General features: G+C 44.9%; 1 protein-coding gene across 3 annotated transcripts in view; it reads left to right on the forward strand.

Annotated features, from left to right (window-relative positions):
• The window catches only part of socs7 (suppressor of cytokine signaling 7), a 161616-nt gene that overhangs the window by 117319 nt on the left and 25485 nt on the right, over nt 1-18812 (forward strand). Inside the window, exon 10 of one of the 3 annotated variants that reach the window (XM_063037445.1) lies at nt 6297-6990. The exons of the other annotated variants lie outside the window; for them this stretch is intronic. The gene's annotated coding sequence lies outside the window, so the exon portion shown is untranslated. Of the gene's footprint in view, nt 1-6296; nt 6991-18812 lie in introns of those variants that run through there. 3 annotated transcript variants of the gene reach the window in all.

Genomic DNA, 18812 nt, shown 5'->3' on the forward strand with positions numbered 1-18812 from the left:
TCGACTGCAGCTCAGCATTCAACACAATCACCCCCTCAAAACTGATGAATAAGCTCCAAGACCCGAGCCTCAATACCTCCCTGTGTAACTGGATCCTTGATTTTCTCTCTTGCAGATCGCAGTCAGTTTGGATCAGCAACATCATCTCCTCACAATCTCTATCAGCACAGGTTCAGCGCCAAGCAGTGTGCTTAGCCCCCTGTTCTATTAGCTTTATTCTTATGACTGTGAGGCCAGGTACAGCTCTGATACCATATTTATTTAAGTTTGCTGACGATACCGCCGCCGTTGGCTGAATCAAAGGTGGTGATGAATCAGCATACAGAAGGGAGATTGAAAATCTGGCTGAGTGGTGCCTTTACAACAAACTCTCACTCAATGTCAGCAAGACCAAGGAGCTGATTATTGATTTCAGGAGAAGGAAACCAGAGGCCCACGACAAATAATGTGCAAAAGGGGGTCACAGGTGGAGAGGGTCAGCAACTGTAAAGTCCTCAATGTTATTATTTCAGAGCCGTTGTTCTGGGCTCAGCACATCAGTGCAATTATATAGAAAGCACGGTAGCACCTCTATTTCCTTAGGCGTTTGCAAGAAATTGGTATGACGACATCTAACGCTTTGAAGAACTTCTATAGATGTGTAGTGGAGAGTATATTGACTGGCTGTATCACAGCCTGGTATTGGAAACACCAATGCCCTGGAACAGAAACTTCTACAAAAAGTAGTGGATACAGCCCAGTCCATCACAGGTAAAGCCCTCCCCACCATTGAGCACATCTACACGGAGCGCTGTAGCAGGAAGGCAGCATCCATCATCAGGGTCCCCCACCACCCAGGCCATGCTCTCTCCTCATTGCTGCCTGCAGGAAGAAAGTACAAGAGCCTCAGGAGTCACACCACCAGGCTCAGGAACAGTTGCTACTAATCCTCATCCATCAGGCTGAAGTTATCCAGTGGTGATAACCTCACTCGACTTCACTTGCCCTCATCAGTGAACTGTTTCCACAGTCTATGGACTCACTTTCAAGGACTCATCATCTCACGTTCCCCATATTTATTGCTTATTTATTATTTTTTTCTTTTGTAATTGCACAGTTTGTTGTCTTTTGCACATTGGTTGTTTGTCCATCTAGTTGGGTGTGGTCTGTCATTGATTCTATTATGGATTTACTGAGTATGCCCGCACAAAAATGTATCTTAAGGTTGTATATGGTGACATATATTTACTTAGACAATAAATTTACTTTGAACTTCAAAAGTGAGTCTGTAGGCTGTGGAATCAGATCAGTGTTGGAGTTAGTCACAATGGTTCAAGAGCTTGATAGTTGAAGTGTAATAAGTGTCCCTGAACCTATTCCTGACACCTCCCTCCCCTTTCTTGATCTCTCTGTCTCCATCTCTGGAGACAAACTGTCAACTGACATCTATAAATCTACTGATTCCCATGATTATTTCAACTATACCTCTTCCCACCCTATCCCCTGTAAAAAAAATGCTATTCCTTTTTCTCAGTTCCTTCATCTCTGCCATATCTGTTCCCAAGTTGTAGTTTTCCTTTCCAGGATGTCAAAAATATCCTTCTTCAAACAACACACATAAAAGTTGCTGGTGAACGCAGCAGGCCAGGCAGCATCTCTAGGAAGAGGTACAGTCGACGTTTCAGGCCGAGACCCTTCGTCAGGACTAACTGAAAGAAGAGATAGTAAGAGATTTGAAAGTGGGAGGGGGAGATCCAAAATGATAGGAGAAGACAGGAGGGGGACGGATGGAGCCAAGAGCTGGACAGGTGATTGGCAAAAGGGATATGAGAGGATCATGGGACAGGAGGCCTAGGGAGAAGGGGGGGAGGGGGGAAAACCCCAGAGGATGGGCAAGGGGTTTAGAGAGAGAGAGAAAGAATGTGTGTATATAAATAAATAATGGATGGGGTACGAGGGGGAGGTGGGACATTAGCGGAAGTTAGAGAAGTCAATGTTCATGCCATCAGGTTGGAGGCTACCCAGACGGAATATAAGGTGTTGTTCCTCCAACCTGAGTGTGGCTTCATCTTTACAGTAGAGGAGGCCGTGGATAGACATGTCAGAATGGGAATGGGATGTGGAATTAAAATGTGTGGCCACTGGGAGATCCTGCTTTCTCTGGTGGACAGAGCGTAGGTGTTCAGCGAAACGATCTCCCAGTTTGCGTCGGGTCTCTTCTTCAAACAACTATGTTTCCCTTTCTCCACCATTGATGCTGCCCTCTCCCATTTCCCATACATCCATGCTCACCCCATCTTCCCCACTGCTTTAACAGTGATAGAGAGTTTCTTGTCCTTACCTACCACCTCATCAGCCTCCACGTCCAACATATTATCCTCCACAACTTCCACCATCTCCAAAGGCATTCTACCACCAAACATATCTTTACCTCTCCACTCTCTCCACCTTTCACAGGGATCATTCTCTCCGCGATTTTGTTGTCCATTCATCCTTCCCCATTAATCTCCCTCCAGGCACTTATTCCTGTAAGCGGCCAAAGTGCTACACCTGCCCATAAACCTGTTTCCTCACCTCCATTCAGGGCCCCATACAGTCCATCTAAGTGAGGCAACACTTCACCTGCAAATCTGCTGGGGTTGTCTGTTGTGTTCAGTGTTTCTGATGCAGCCTCCTCTACATTGTTGAGACCCATCGTAAATTGGGGGACCGCTTCATCGAACACCTCTGCAGCATCCACCACAAGCGGGACTTCCCGGTGGTCAAACAGTTTAATTCTGATTCCCAATCCCATTCCGACATGTCGGTCCATGGCCTCTTGTGCCAAGATGAGGCCACCCTCAGGGTGGAGGAGCAACACCTCATATTCTGTGTACGTAGCCTCCAACCTGATGGCATGAATTTTGATCTCTCCTTCTGGTAAAAAAAATCTCCCTGCCCATCCTCTTCTTCTAGTCCTCACTCTGGCCTGTCAGATCTTCTCACCTGCCTGTCATTTCCTCCCGGGTCCCCTCCTCCTTCCCTTTCTCCTATGGTCCACTCTCCGCTCCTATCAGATTCCTTCCCCTCCAGCCCATTACCTTTCCCACTCATCTGGCTTCACCTGTTACCTTCTAGTTATCATCCTTCCCCCACCACCCTTTATATTCTGGCATTTACCCTCTTTCCAGTCCTGCTGAAGGATCTCAGCCCAAAACATCGACTCTTTTCCCTTTTCCATAGATGCTGCAAGACCTGCTGAGTTCCTCCAGCATTTTGTGTGTGTTGCTTTGGATTTCCAGCAACTGCAGACTTTGTCGTGTTGATGTACCTGAACCTCGCCTGGTGTCTCAGGACTGGGTGTGTCTGCACCCACCCCAACACTCCTTTTCTGCCACCTGTCCCACACCACTTCCCATGGCGATTCACCCTCGCCATTCCCAACATCCTTTGCTCTTGCCGGATTTACAAACTTGCTCTGCTCTACATTGACAAATACAGAATTCTGCAAGACTTTTGCACAGAACTGTACATCCTCCCTGTTGGTAGTAATGAGAGAAGGGCATGCCGTGGCTGGTGAGGCTCCTTACTGATGGATGCTAGCTTCTAGAAGCAGCGCTGCTTGAAGATGTTGTGAAGGATTGTGCCTGTGATGGTTCTGGCTGGGTCTACAACCCTCTGCAGTCTCTTACAATCCTGTGCATTGATGCCTCCACATTAACCTGTGATAGAACCAGTCAGAATGTTCTCCACCACATTTCTATAGAGATTTGTAAGAACCAGGCAGCAATCTAGACTTGTTTACCACCCACTCCTAAATCCCAAATTGCTAAACACAAACAATCTGCTGGAAGAGCTCAACAGGTCCCCACGTTTTCTGTATTTTAAATGTTATTTTACAAATATACAACTATTCCAAGTCTGATTAAGTGTACTGCTTTGTTTGTGTGTGAAGTAGAAAGTACACATTTCCGCAGTGAGCCAGACTCCACTCATTTGAACAAGACAGTGAGGATATCAGTTTATTGGGCAGTAAAACCGAGAGAGAAACTGAAAAATGCCATAAGTACTTAATATAGGAAACGTGATCATTAAGTCAAATATTCATAAAATCTTAGGAATACATGAAGCTAGACTTGTAAAATATCCCAAAATTATACACAACATGACTAAACAAAGATTTAAAATATGTGAGACAATTAATATAATGTAAACATTCCTTAAATTACCAAGGCTGACTGAAAAACTCTACTGGAAACAAAATGGCTACCCTGCCCTCCTGTTATGGTCCAACAGAGTTTCAAAATAAAAGTCAGCTGGGCTATTAGTTAACAAATAAAAGCCTGAACTCTGTTTCTCTCCCCACACAAGCCAGCTGCCCTGCTGACCATTTCTACCATTTTTGGTTTCTATTAAAGACTGCCAGCATTCATATGATATTCCTTCACCCTTATCTGCGGTGGGGCAAATAGTTTTAGGATATCTGTGGACAGTACAAACCACTGAAGCCTTAGAGCAGGAAAGGAGGAGTGTGAACTGAGTAATGGCCACTCCTGCCCAGAATGTCGCTGGGGGAATTAGCTCAAAAGCAGAAATGCTCTGACAGAAACGGCAGAGCAACATTTTCCTTCCTGTCCAGGCTCTGATTGTTGACAGGGTTGTGGTTTGGTGCTGAATGTGACACTTCTTCTTTTAGCAGATATAATGGAAATGACAGATGATATTGTTAACTTGCAGAGGGGGATGTAATGCTTTTCTTTAGAAGTATATCTAGAAGTTATGTGAGCAGCGCCAAAGGTCACCGTGTATTGCTAGTGCCATCTTGTTACTTATTCCAAATTACTCCTCTCGCCGCTGCCGTCGGGAAGAAGGTAGAGGAGCCTGGGGCTCATACCGCCAGGTACAGGAACAATTAGTAGCCCTCAACCATCAGGCTCCTGAACCAAAGTTCAAAAGTTCAAAGTAAGTTTATTATCAAAGTACAAATATATCACCGTATACAGCCCTGATGTTCATTTTCTTGCAGGCATAGTCAATAAATCCATCATAAAATACTAACCATAACAGAATCAATGAAGGGCCACACTAGCATAGAGAACTTCATTCACCTCAATACTGAACTGATTCCACATACTGTGGACTCACTTTCAAGGTCTGGACAACTCTTGATCTCAATATTCTTTATTATTTATTGATTTATTATCTTTGTTAGTTTTTTCCGTATTTGCACAGTTTATCTTCTTTTGCACATTGGTTATTAGCTTGTCTTGGTGTGTAGTTTTTCATTCTATTGTGTTTCTGTATCCACTGTGAATGCCCACAAGAAAACAACATTAAGGGTAGGATATAGTAACGTAGACAGTTAGTTACTGCTTTTTTCCATTGCCGTTGAGGGCAGTGATGAAGCTCCTCCATCTCTGGTGGCGTTCAGAGCTTCCTTCATCGTGTCAGTAGCTTCCTCTCGGCTTTCACTACTGTCAGCCATGCAAGTCCCGGGTGGAGACTCAGGAATAGCGTCACACTCAGATGTACAGTAGAAGGATTCTTCGTTGCTGTTTCAAGAACAATTTTGTCTTACCAGTCATGGTTGTTAGCCCTGAGCTGGACCCCCAAACCTGGAGGACTGGTGGACCACTTTTAATCTGGCCTCTACCCTTTGACCTGTCTGCCGTGGGTGACCCTACCAACAGTCAACACGTAAAGCCCTGACTTCAGCCAACATAGCTCTCTGGGTCATTGAGGCACGCACACCTCCAAATCATGACAAAGTTGTGGTCCTGTTGGAGGGACATATGCATATTTTGATAATAAATTTACTTTGAACTTTTAAATTAAATTGTGGAAGTCGCACACTGATAACAGAATGAAACTAAGGGCAAAGGATTGGATTGGACTCCATATCAAACCTTTCTGAGTTTGCAAATCCACCTCTTCATTGGCAACACATAACATGGTGTCTGGAAGCCTGAAGTTCAATTAGAACTGGACCTCAGGGCATTGGTGACAAGCTGCGGTCTGCATTTTGGATAGTATAAGGGTTGAATGCACTTTGACTGCACCAAGGACAGTAGGAGGATTCTATGGGGACAGTATCCCACTAGGAGCAGGGAGGCAGATTAGTGTCAGTGAGGGCACACACTCAACATTTCAGGAACAGCTTCTTCCCCTCCGCCATCAGATTTCTGAATGGGTAATGAACCCGTGAACACTACCTCACTATTTTTTGCTCTCTTTTTGGAATACTTACTTAAGTTTTATGTATATTTCTTAAAGTTCAAAGTACATTTATTACCTAAGTGTGTATACAGAATATATCTCTGAGATTTGTCCTCCCACAGGCAGCCTCGAAACAAAGAAACACCACGGAACCCGCTCAAGAAAACATCAAACACCCAACGCGCAAGAAAAAGAAAAGAACAAATTGCGCAAATGGCAAAAAGCAAGCTGATATTGTACTTTACAGTTTTTATTACTATATGTTGCACTGTACTGCTGCCGCAAAACAACAAATTTCTCAACACATGCCAGTGATATTAAACCTGATTATCCCTGTCCTTGGGCTCAGGTGAGGTTCAAATGGTTCTCAGCTTGGACATAAGCATATTTCTAGTACCTACCTACAGCAGAGTGACTCTCACTGCAAAATTTTGTAAGTCACTGTGTTGCTAAAGAGTCTTCATTGGCTTAAAAATAGTTTGAGATCGTGAAAAGTGTCTTAGGGCAACATGGTGGTATAGCGCTAATACCATGCCAGCAACCCCGGGTTCAATTGCATCGCCATCTTTAAGGAGTTTGTACGTTCTTGTGACCGCATGAGTTTCCTCAGAGTGCTTCCGATTCCTCCCACGTCGCTGGTTAGAAAGTTAATTGGTCACATGGGTGTAATTGGGCCTGTTACAGTGCTGTATCTCTAAATAGACAAAAATAGTAGTAAAAAAAATCAAATGCCAAAGGTTCTTTGATGAATTTTGGGATTTCCAAATATTGCGATGGTTTGGACCACACGGACCTAAAAATTCTGGGCAGGATTGGACTGGGCTATTGCGTTGGGAAGGATCCCTCGTTGCCCTTGTGAAGGTGCTGGTGGTCTGCCTTCCTGAATCACGGCAGTCCTTCTGGTGAAGGGCTGGTGTTGCAGACAGAGGTCCAGGCCTTTTTATGCTAAGCCATTGATATGAGTTAAAAGAAAAATCTCCCATTGTACATCCCTCTTCAAAGCATTACTCAGTATCAGTTGATCACAGAGCTCAGTGTTATCCAGACTCTTCATCTCATGTTCTCAATATTTTTTGCTTATTTATTTATGTTATTGTTCCTTCTTTTGGCATTTGCTTGTCTTCTGCAGTCTGGTTGAATGCCACAGTTGGGTGGTCTTTCACTGACTCTGATATTATTCTATAGAAAATGAATCTCAGGGTTATATATGGTGACATATATGTACTGTGATAATAAATTTACTCTGAACTTTGAATGGTAAACATTTTTAGAGGGAGAAATAGTACCTGTCTCCCTATGTATTCATCTTCTTCTTAAGCCCATCACCCCTACTGGGCCGGCAGCTCACCAGAGATCTCTGGTCTGGGGCTTCAGTTGGTGTTCCTGTAGCTCTGTTGCTAGTCCCATGCCCAGCCCTTCTCCTCTTGCAGCCAGGCTCGTGGCCTTCCACGCCAGAGCTCTCCCTGTTTCTGTGAAGCAGTTATTACCATAAAGCTGATGCTACATGAGCAAAACTGTTCACAGGAGATGAGTTTAAGGAGGTGACATTTACAACTCACAAAGATGGCACTTATTACTAATCCACTCGTCAACAGAGAGCTGTGTTTATTCTTAACAATAAGTTACAATGAAGCTGAATATTATAACTTGTACCGAGTACCACTTGTCAAGACTGGTTAGATGCTCATGGGAATTGAGTGATTTCTGCACTGAAGTTTAATCCCATTCTCCCCGCTCATCTTGTGTCCCTGTGAGTGCTATCAGGCTAAATATCAAAGAACAAAAATTGATCATTCAGTTTAATTATTGCTTCATTGGTTGGAAGCACAAGGGGGAAACGTCTGGACTATACTGCATAGTCAGACCAGGATACATCATTGGTGAGCTGGTTTTGAGATTCTCTAATGAGCAAAGGTTAGACATCAGAATATAGAAACATAGAAAATAGGTGCAGGAGTAGGCCATTCGGCCCTTCGAGCCTGCACCGCCATTTATTATGATCATGGCTGATCATCCAACTCAGAACCCCGCCCCAGCCTTCCCTCCATACCCCCTGATCCCTTTAGCCACAAGGGCCATATCTAACTCCCTCTTAAATATAGCCAATGAACTGGCCTCAACAGTTTCCTGTGGCAGAGAATTCCACAGATTCACCACTCTCTCTGTGAAGAAGTTTTTCCTAATCTCGGTCCTAAAAGGCTTCCCCTCTATCCTCAAACTGTGGCCCCTCGTTCTGGACTTCCCCAACATCGGGAACAATCTTCCTGCATCTAGCCTGTCCAATCCCTTTAGGATCTTATACATTTCAATCAGATCCCCCCTCAATCTTCTAAATTCCAACGAGTACAAGCCCAGTTCATCCAGTCTTTCTTCATATGAAAGTCCTGCCATCCCAGGAATCAATCTGGTGAACCTTCTTTGTACTCCCTCTATGGCAAGGATGTCTTTCTTCAGATTAGGGGACCAAAACTGCACACAATACTCCAGGTGTGGTCTCACCAAGGCCTTGTACAACTGCAGTAGTACCTCCCTGCTCCTGTACTCGAATCCTCTCGCTATAAATGCCAGCATACCATTCACCTTTTTCACCGCCTGCTGTACCTGCATGCCCACTTTCAATGACTGGTGTATAATGACACCCAGGTCTCGTTGCACCTCCCCTTTTCCTAATCGGCCACCATTCAGATAATAATCTGTTTTCCTATTTTTGCCACCAAAGTGGATAACTTCACATTTATCCACATTAAATTGCATCTGCCATGAATTTGCCCACTCACCCAACCTATCCAAGTCACCCTGCATCCTCTTAGCATCCTCCTCACAGCTAACACTGCCACCCAGCTTCGTGTCATCCGCAAACTTGGAGATGCTGCATTTAATTCCCTCATCCAAGTCATTAATATATATTGTAAACAACTGGGGTCCCAGCACTGAGCCTTGCGGTACCCCACTAGTCACTGCCTGCCATTCTGAAAAGGTCCCGTCTATTCCCAGTCTTTGCTTCCTGTCTGCTAACCAATTCTCTATCCACACTAATACCTTACCCCCAATACCGTGTGCTTTAAGTTTGCACACTAATCTCCTGTGTGGGACCTTGTCAAAAGCCTTTTGAAAATCCAAATATACCACATCCACTGGTTCTCCCCTATCCACTCTACTAGTTACATCCTCAAAAAATTCTATGAGATTCGTCAGACATGATTTTCCTTTCACAAATCCATGCTGACTTTGTCCGATCATTTCACCACTTTCCAAATGTGCTGTTATCACATCCTTGATAACTGACTCCAGCAGTTTCCCCACCACCGACATTAGGCTAACCGGTCTATAATTCCCCGGTTTCTCTCTCCCTCCTTTTTTAAAAAGTGGAGTTACATTAGCCACCTTCCAATCCTCAGGAACTAGTCCAGAATCTAATGAGTTTTGAAAAATTATCACTAATGCATCCACTATTTCTTGGGCTACTTCCTTAAGCACTTTAGGATGCAGACCATCTGGCCCTGGGGATTTATCTGCCTTCAATCCCTTCAATTTACCTAACACCACTCCCCTACTAACATGTATTTCGCTCAGTTCCTCCATCTCACTGGACCCTCTGTCCCCTACTATTTCTGGAAGATTATTTATGTCCTCCTTAGTGAAGACAGAACCAAAGTAATTATTCAATTGGTCTGCCATGTCCTTGCTCCCCATAATCAATTCACCTGTTTCTGTCTGCAGGGGACCTACATTTGTCTTTACCAGTCTTTTCCTTTTTACATATCTATAAAAGCTTTTACAGTCTGTTTTTATGTTCCCTGCCAGTTTTCTCTCATAATCTTTTTTCCCCTTCCTAATTAAGCCCTTTGTCCTCCTCTGCTGAACTCTGAATTTCTCCCAGTCCTCAGGTGAGCCACTTTCTCTGGCTAATTTGTATGCTTCTTCTTTGGAATTGATACTATCCCTAATTTCTCTTGTCAGCCACAGGTGCACTACCTTCCTTGATTTATTCTTTTGCCAAATTGGGATGAACAATTGTTGTAGTTCATCCATGCAACCTTTAAATGCTTGCCATTGCATATCCACCGTCAATCCTGTAAGTGTCATTTGCCAGTCTATCTTAGCTCATTCACGTCTCATACCTTCAAAGTTACCCCTCTTTAAGTTCAGAACCTTTGTTTCTGAATTAACTATGTCACTCTCCATCTTAATGAAGAATTCCGCCATATTACGGTCACTCTTACCCAAGGGGCCTCTCACGACAAGATCGCTAATTAACCCTTCCTCATTGCTCAAAACCCAGTCCAGAATAACCTGCTCTCTAGTTGGTTCCTCGACATGTTGGTTCAAAAAACCATCCCGCATACATTCCAAGAAATCCTCTTCCTCAGCACCTTTACCAATTTGGTTCACCCAATCTACATGTAGATTGAAGTCACCCATTATAATTGCTGTTCCTTTATTGCACACATTTCTAATTTCCTGTTTAATACCATCTCCGACCTCACTACTACTGTTAGGTGGCCTGTACACAACTCCCACCAGCGTCTTCTGCCCCTTAGTGTTACGCAGCTCTACCCATATCGATTCCACATCTTCCCGGCTTATGTCCTTCCTTTCTATTGTGTTAATCTCTTCTTTAACCAGCAATGCCACCCCACCTCCCCTTCCTTCATGTCTATCCCTCCTGAATATTGAATATCCCTGAACGTTGAACTCCCATCCCTGGTCACCCTGGAGCCATGTCTCTGTGATCCCAACTATATCATAATCATTAATAACAATCTGTACTTTCAATTCATCCACCTTGTTACAAATGCTCCTTGCATTGACACACAAAGCCTTCAGGCTCGCTTTTACAACTCTCTTAGCCCTTATACAATTATGTTGAAAAGTGGCCCTTTTTAATGCCGGAGTTTCAAAGTTCAAAGTAAATTTATTATCAAAGTACATACACAACCCTGAGATTCATTTCCTTGTGGGCATACTCAATAAATTTATAGAATAATATCCATAACAGAATCAATGAAAGACCGCACCAACTGTGACCAGAGTGCAGAAGACAACATACAAAAAGAAATAATAATAATAATAAATAAATAATCAATAAATATAGAGAACATGAGATGAAGAGTCCTTGAAAGTGAGTCTGTTGGTTGTGGGAAATTTCAAGGATGGGGCAAGTGAAGTTGAGTGAAGTTATCCCCTTTGGTTCAGGAGCCTGATGGTTGAGGGGTAATAACTGCTCCTGAACCAGGTAGTGTGGGTCCTGAGGCTCCTGTACCTCCTTCCTGATGGTTGAGGGGTAATAACTGCTCCTGAACCTGGTGGTGTGGGTCCTGAGGCTCCTGTACCTCCTTCCTGATGGTTGAGGGGTAATAACTGTTCCTGAACCTGGTGGTGTGGGTCCTGAGGCTCCTGTACCTCCTTCCTGATGGTTGAGGGGGTAATAACTGTTCCTGAACCTGGTGGTGTGGGTCCTGAGGCTCCTGTACCTCCTTCCTGATGTTTGAGGAGTAATAACTGTTCCTGAACCTGGTGGTGTGGGTCCTGAGGCTCCTGTACCTCCTTCCTGATGGTTGAGGGGTAATAACTGTTCCTGAACCTGGTGGTGTGGGTCCTGAGGCTCCTGTACCTCCTTCCTGATGGTTGAGGGGTAATAACTGTTCCTGAACCTGGTGGTGTGGGTCCTGAGGCTCCTGTACCTCCTTCCTGATGGTTGAGGGGGTAATAACTGTTCCTGAACCTGGTGGTGTGGGTCCTGAGTCTCCTGTACCTCCTTCCTGATAGTTGAGGAGTAATAACTGTTCCTGAACCTGGTGGTGTGGGTTCTGAGGCTCCTGTACCTCCTTCCTGATAGTTGAGGGGGTAATAACTGTTCCTGAACCTGGTGGTGTGGGTCCTGAGGCTCCTGTACCTCCTTCCTGATGGTTGAGGGGGTAATAACTGTTCCTGAACCTGGTGATGTGGGTCCTGAGGCTCCTGTACCTCCTTCCTGATGTTTGAGGAGTAATAACTGTTCCTGAACCTGGTGGTGTGGGTCATGAGGCTCCTGTACATCCATCCTGATGTTTGAGGAGTAATAACTGTTCCTGAACCTGGTGGTGTGGGTCATCAGGCTCCTGTACCTCCTTCCTGATGGTTGAGGAGTAATAACTGTTCCTGAACCTGGTGGTGTGGGTCCTGAGGCTCCTGTACCTCCTTCCTGATGGTTGAGGAGTAATAACTGTTCCTGAACCTGGTGGTGTGGGTCCTGAGGCTCCTGTACCTCCTTCCTGATGGTTGAGGAGTAATAACTGTTCCTGAACCTGGTGGTGTGGGTCCTGAGGCTCCTGTACCTCCTTCCTGATGGTTGAGGAGTAATAACTGTTCCTGAACCTGGTGGTGTGGGTCCTGAGGCTCCTGTACCTCCTTCCTGATGGTTGAGGAGTAATAACTGTTCCTGAACCTGGTGGTGTGGGTCCTGAGGCTCCTGTACCTCCTTCCTGATGGTTGAGGAGTAATAACTGTTCCTGAACCTGGTGGTGTGGGTCCTGAGGCTCCTGTACCTCCTTCCTGATGGTTGAGGGGGTAATAACTGTTCCTGAACCTGGTGGTGTGGGTCCTGAGGCTCCTGTACCTCCTTCCTGATGGTTGAGGAGTAATAACTGTTCCTGAACCTGGTGGTGTGGGTCCTGAGGCTCCTGTACCTCCTTCCTGATGGTTGAGGAGTAATAACTGTTCCTGAACCTGGTGGTGTGGGACCTGAGGCTCCTGTATCTCCTTCCCGATAGCAGCAGCAAGAAGAGAGCTCAGTGGTGGGGATCCCTGATAATGGATGCTGTTTCCCAATGACAGAGTTTTTTGAATTGAAACAATGGCCATTTTATTAGGTACACTTGTACACCTGCTCATTAGTGCAAATATCATGTGGCAGCAATTCAGTGCATAAAAGCATGTTGTTGTTCAGAACAAACATCAGAAATGGGATCTGAATGACTTTGACCGTGGAATGGTTGTTGGTGCCAGACGGAGTGGTTTGAATATGTCAGAAACTGCTGATCTCCTGGGATTTTCACGCACAACACTCTCTAGAGTTTACAGAGAATGGTGTGAAAAACAAAAAACATCCAGTGAGCAGCAGTTCTGTGGGTGAAAACACTCCGTTAATGAGAGAGGTCAGAGGAGAATGGCCAGACTGGTTCAATCTAACAGGAAGGCGACAGAAACTCAAACAACCACACATTACAACAGTGGTGTGCAGACAGTCAGCTCTGAAAACACAACACGTCGAACCTTGAGGTGGATGGGCTATAGCAGCAGACGACCACGAACATACACTGAGTGGCCACTTTATTAGGTATGGGAGGTACCTAATGGAGATTGAGCAGAAGACCATGGACATACATTCAGTGGCCACTTTATTATCTACAGGAGTTGCATAATCAAGTGGTCACTAAGTGCAGGCACGTTGACTAAATTTAATGTGAGCAAAGTTGAGATTAGCACAGTGGTCATTGCAATGCCTTACAGTACCAGTGACCCAGGTTCATTTCCTGCCCTTGTCTGTAAAGATTTTGTACATTCTCCCTGTGACGGTGTGGGTTTCCTCCCTCAGTCCAAAGACGTACTGGTTAGTAGGTTCATTGGTCATTGTAAATTGTCCTGTGATTAGACTAAGGTTAAATCGGGGGCTGCTGGGTGGTGCGGCTGAAAGTGCCAGAGGGTCTGTTCCACACTGTATCTCAATAAAATAAATAAATAAATAACACATTGCTTGATTATTTCAAATTGCTTCAGCTGGGGCTGAAATGTGTGTATCCGACAGCTTAGTGGCTGTGCCACAGAACGATATCAGTAGGCATATTTGTGGGGCAGATTTTATAATGTGCCCACTCTAGGGGAAATATAATTGTTATCATAGAACACGACAGCACAGAAACAAGCCCTTTGGTCCATCTGGTCTGGTTTTCTGCCTAGCCCTGTCTACCTGCACCCGAATAACAGCCCTCCTTACTTCTCTCATTCATGTACCAATCCGAAGGGAAACTGCTTTTAAAGGTAAGGGGAATGCATGCTGTCTGTTTTCCCCTCACGTTGCGTGGAGATTGGAACTAGAGGTCATAAGTTCATGGTGAAAGGTGAAACAATGGTTAAGGTTGGTACATTAGCAACATACACTTGGACAATAACACAGAAAGGGAAGAGTTATATCAGCGGTTCCCAACCTTCCTATGCCTTGGACCCCTAACATTAACCGAGGGGCTGTAAACCCCAGGTTAGGAACCCCTGGTTTAGAGGGAAATGGGCCTGTTTCCACACTCTATGACTATTTAAAAAATCTGACGGTTAATTTCTTGACTCAGAAGGTGGTGTGAATGTGGAACGGGCTTCTAGCAGAAGTGGTAGATGCAGGTTCAATTGTAACTTTTCAATCAGTACATGGAAGAGGGAGGTAAGAGATGGCGCTGTAGTGGTTAGCACATTACTATCACAGCTGGATGCGTTACAAAGTTCGGAGTTCAATTTCCGTCCTCCCCGTGGAACTCGTGAGTTTTCTCTGGATCCTCTGGCTTCCTCCCAAAGTCCAAAGACATTCCCGGTAGGTTCACTGGTCATTGTAAATTGTCCCGTGATTAGGTTAGCGTTAATTGGGTTTGTTGGGGCTTGCTGCGTGGTGCGGCTCAAAAGGCCTACTCCGCGCTGTATTGCTAAAAATAAAAATGTGTGGGGTCTATGGCCCAAGTGAAGGTAGATAGGACGAGGCACAGAGTAGATGGGCCGATAGGCTGTAGTGCTGCATTACTATAAAGATTTGTTAGCTATGTGCCGTGTCGTATGATTTAGGCAATCATGGCTTTGATAGAGAATGGCCTTCTTGTAGGCAATGTCTTTACATGACAGCCATTATCAACACCATTCAGATATTGTCCGCCTGGTGTCAGTGGTCACATAACCAGGACTTGTGATCTGCACCGGCTGCTCGTATGACCATCCACCACCTGCCCCCATGGCTTCACGTGACCCTGATCGGGTGGGGGGGTGCTAAGCAGGTGCTACACCTTGCCCAAGGGTAACCTGCAGACTAGCGGAGGGAAGGAGCACCTTACACCTCCTTTGGTAGAGACATACCTCCACCCAGCCACTCTAAGGATTGTTCATTTCGATAAATGTTATGGACGTGCCAACATAAGACCATAAAATGTAGGAGCAGAACTGGGCCATTTGGCCCATCGAGTCTGCTCCACTGGTTCATCATGGCTGATCCAATTTTCGTCTCAGCCCCAATCTGCTGCCTTCTCCCCGTATCCCTTTGTGCCCTGACCAATCAAGAATATATCAACCTCTGTCTTAAACATACATAAAGACTTGGTCTCCACAGCAGCCTGTGGAAAAGAATTCCACAGATTCACCACCCTCTGGCTAAAGAAATTCCTCCTCTCCATTCTAAAAGGACGCCCCTCTATTCTGAGGCTGTGTCTTCTACCGCTATAGGAAACATCCTCTCCACATCCAGTCTGTCAACGCCTTTCACCTTTCGATAGGTTTCAATCTTTCTTTTATGATATTCTAACATAATCAGTTGTAATCGGGTTTTATTTAAGCTCATTTTTCTGCTTTGAAATTCTCAGTTGTTTTCATCGATCGGTCTTGTATCATTGGAGCAGGTGACCCACGGAGACGAGTCCAGAGTCAGTGAAACTGAACCGCGCCTGCCACCTAGTGGAAGTGTTGAACTATTGCAACTCGAAGAGATTTAAATTGATTGACCGCGACCTGAAGATGTAGGAGCAGAACCAATTAGGAACAGAAATTAGCTTTATTTGTCACACATACATCAAAACATAAGTGAAATGCGTCGTTTTCCATGCTTCCAGTGCTAACATAGCAACCCCACAACTTACTGACGCTGCCCTGTGCATCTTTTTGGAATGTGGGGGGAAACTGGAGTACCTGGAAGAAAACCACGTGGTCACATGGAAAACTTATAAATTCCTCATGGGCAGCGTCTGGAATTGAACCTTGATCGGTGATCGCTGGCGCTATAAAGCGATTATGCTAAGCACTATGCTACCGTGCTGCTCTCGGTCAAGGGGAATCTGTTCTACACCGCACTCTCTCATTCGGAAGTTGTGTAAAATAGGTGACCAGTCGCTCTCAGCTCTGAGGGAAAAGAGTACTGGGTCAATGAAAGCCAGCAAGCAGGTGCCAGCGGCTATGGTGTGGTCAAGGTAAATTTATTATCAAAGTACGCACAGTATATGTCACCATATACATCACTGTGAAAAAGCCTCAGGCCCATATATATATAGCTAGGGTGCCTAAGACTTTTGCACAGTAGTGTACTACCCTGAGATTCATTTTCTTGCAGGAATTTACAGGAAAATAAAGGAATACAACAGAATTTATGAAAAACTATACATAAAGACTGACAAACAACCAATGTACAAAACAAGACAAATGCAAATAAAAAATAAATAAATACTACTGAGAACATAAGCTGTAGAATCCTTGTAAGTGAGTCCATAGGTTGTGGAATCAGTTCATAGTTGAGGTGAGTGAAGTTATTCACACTGGTTCAAGAGCCTGATGGTTGAGGGGTAATAACTGTTCCTGAACCTGAGGGTGTGGGTCCTGAGGCTCCTGTACCTCCTTCCTGATGGTTGAGGGGTAATAACTGTTCCTGAACCTGGTGGTGTGGGACCTGAGGCTCCTGTACCTCCTTCCTGATGGTTGAGGGGTAATAACTGTTCCTGAACCTGGTGGTGTGGGTCCTGAGGCTCCTGTACCTCCTTCCTGATGGTTGAGGGGTAATAACTGTTCCTGAACCTGGTGGTGTGGGTCCTGAGGCTCCTGTACCTCCTTCCTGATGGTTGAGGGGGTAATAACTGTTCCTGAACCTGGTGGTGTGGGTCCTGAGGCTCCTGTACCTCCTTCCTGATGGTTGAGGGGGTAATAACTGTTCCTGAACCTGGTGGTGTGGGTCCTGAGGCTCCTGTACCTCCTTCCTGATGGTTGAGGGGTAATAACTGTTCCTGAACCTGGTGGTGTGGGTCCTGAGGCTCCTGTACCTCCTTCCTGATGGTTGAGGGGGTAATAACTGTTCCTGAACCTGGTGGTGTGGGTCCTGAGGCTCCTGTATCTCCTTCCTGATGGCAGCAGTGCGGAGAGAGCATGGCCTGTATGGTTGGGGTTGGGGTCCTTGATGATGGATGCTGCTTTCCTGTGGCCATGTTCCTTGTAAATGTGTTCAATGGTGGGGAGGTCTTTACATGTGATGGTCTGGGCTGTATCCATCACTTTCTGTAGACTTTACTTTGAGAGAATTTGAGTAAAAGAGTAAAGCAGCCTTACTGCACTTGTACTTCGTGACACAGCACCTGGCATACTGTGTACACCTATTAAAAGTTATGCTTGTCACTGAGGAAGATTCATTACACTGGTTCCTGGGATGATGGGCTGACCGTATGAAGCCAATAGTCATACTTCATGTTTTGAGCCTGTTGGGATGCAGAGTACCGAGCGATAGTGTAGTGGTTAATGCAACACTTTACAGCAGCCATCTGCAAGATCAGGGTTCGATTCCCACCATTGCCTGTAAGGAGTTTCTATGTTCACCCCATGTTCACATGGGTTTCATCCAGATGCTCCAGTTTCCTCCCACATTTTGAAAAAGCATGGGTTAGGGTTAGTGAGTTTTGGGCATCCTATACTGGCACCACAAGTGTAGCGACACTTGCCCATCACAATCCTCGCTGATTTGATTTGATGCAAATGAGGCATTTCACGATATGCTTTGATGTACCTGTGACAATTAAAGCTAATCTTTAACCTTTTACCAAATTTATTTAAACTGATTACTTGATCATTAAGGCATTTTGTTTTTGTAAACACAAGAGATTCTGCAGATGCTGGAAATCCAGAGTAACGCACACAAAATGCTGGAGCAGCTCAGCTGGCCAGGCAGCATCTATGGAGAAGAATGAACAGTCATTGTTTTGAGCTAAGACGCTTTATGAGACTCCTCCAGCACCGCGTGTGTGTTCAAGATTGTTAATGTCATTTCCTGTACATCAGTGCAAAGGAGAACAAAATAATCGTTACTCTGGATCCAATGCAGCACAAAAAACACAATAAATATAAATACACAAGGTAGCTTATATACATAGGTTGATTTATGTCCATAAGGTGGCACTAGGCTGCATGTAAAGTGACTGACGGGAAATAATAAAGTAGTGGTGGAGTTAGTGGATGGAGGTGTTGATCAGCCTTACTGCTTGGGCAATGCAACTGTTTTTGAGTCTGGTGGTTCTGGCGTTGTTCCTGTAATATGAAACTGTTCAGAAGTACATAATAGGGATGTTAAAGCACATTGTGAAATCGTGAGATGGGAAGGAGCAACATCAATGCTAATCTTTCTTTCCTGTTCACAATGTCCCATTTCATGGGACTGGAAAAGATTCATTTCACCTTGCTAGTGCTTCCATTTCATACAGATTCTATTTTAGGACATCCCAAGGTAGCTTCTGAATTGTACTTGAAGGACAGTCACTGATGTTTCTCTGGCCTGTGCTAGATCTCTCCCTTCTGACTGAAGCCCCATTGAACTGACTTGAAGGCAATATCTGCCCTGACTGAGTGTGAGAGACTTTGCCCCATTATGTGATCCCATGCATTTT

The sequence above is a fragment of the Mobula hypostoma genome, chromosome X1 (genome assembly GCF_963921235.1).
Source record: "Mobula hypostoma chromosome X1, sMobHyp1.1, whole genome shotgun sequence".
Lineage (NCBI taxonomy): Eukaryota > Metazoa > Chordata > Chondrichthyes > Myliobatiformes > Myliobatidae > Mobula > Mobula hypostoma.